The sequence below is a fragment of the Oncorhynchus mykiss genome, chromosome 8, assembly GCF_013265735.2.
Source record: "Oncorhynchus mykiss isolate Arlee chromosome 8, USDA_OmykA_1.1, whole genome shotgun sequence".
NCBI classification, from domain to species: domain Eukaryota; kingdom Metazoa; phylum Chordata; class Actinopteri; order Salmoniformes; family Salmonidae; genus Oncorhynchus; species Oncorhynchus mykiss.
Window position 1 is genome coordinate 26053603 of NC_048572.1, and position 1226 is coordinate 26054828.

The following is a 1226-nucleotide window of genomic DNA, read 5'->3' on the forward strand; positions in this document are numbered from 1 at the left end:
TTTTGTTGTAGAGCGTCAATAACACTGACCATTGGCTGCAGCCATGACCCTGATCAGAGTGTGTCATGCCAGTTCCTCCGACCTTGACCATGACTATGACCACACACCGTTAGATGTTAATGATCCGTGGACACACACACACACACACGCACACACAAACACAGTCCATCGACTCAGGCACTCACCATAACCACACCACTGATGAGCTTCCTGCTGGGCTGCGGGTTGAGCCTGACTGTCTCTGGAACTCTGGAGGGCTGGTCTCTCGTTAACCCCACAGCCCTATACTCTCACCTGGGCAGAGCTGTGTGCATGTGTGTATGGGCAGGCAGAGTTGGCAGGTGGGTAATAGAGTCATTAGCAAGTGCAAAACAATAATGGTGTGTGTGTGTGTGTGTGTGTGTGTGTGTGTGTGTGTGTGTGTGTGTGTGTGGGTGCGTGCGTGCGTGTGCACTATAGTTTATACAATTAGATAGCTACTTTACCGGTGCCAAAATTTGACTGTAGGGTGTCAGCAAATATAATTAAAAGTACCCTATTAATCTATGGTAAAGATACTTTCACAGTGCATTTGGAAAGTATTCAGACCCCTTGATTTTGTTACGTTACAGCCTTATTCTAAAATCAAATCAAATTGCATTAGTCACATGCGCCGAATACAACCTTACAGTGAAATGCTACTTACGAGCCCCTAACCAACAACACAGTTTAAAAAAATATGGATTAGAATAAGAAATAAAAGTAACAAGTAAATAAAGAGCAGCAGTAAAATAACAATAGCGAGACTATATACAGGGGGTACCGGTACAGAGTCAATGTGCAGGGGCACCGGTTAGTTGAGGGAATATGCACATGTAGGTATAGTTATTAAAGTGGCTATGCATAGATGATAACAAAAGAGAATAACAGTGGTGTAAAAAAAAAGGGGAGAAGGGGGGGGGGGCAATGCAAATAGTCTGGGTAGCCATTTGATTAGATGTTCAGGAGTCTTATGGCCTGGGGGTAGAAGCTGTTTAGAAGCCTCTTGGACCTAGACTTGGCACTCGGGAACCGCTTGCCGTGCGGTAGCAGAGAGAACAGTCAATGACTAGGGTGGCTGGAGTGTTTGACAATAGATTAAGTCGTTTTTTCCCCTCATTTTTTACACACAATACCCCATAACGACGAAGCAAAAACATGTTTTTAGACATTTTTGGAAAATGTATATTTAAAAAAACTGAAATATC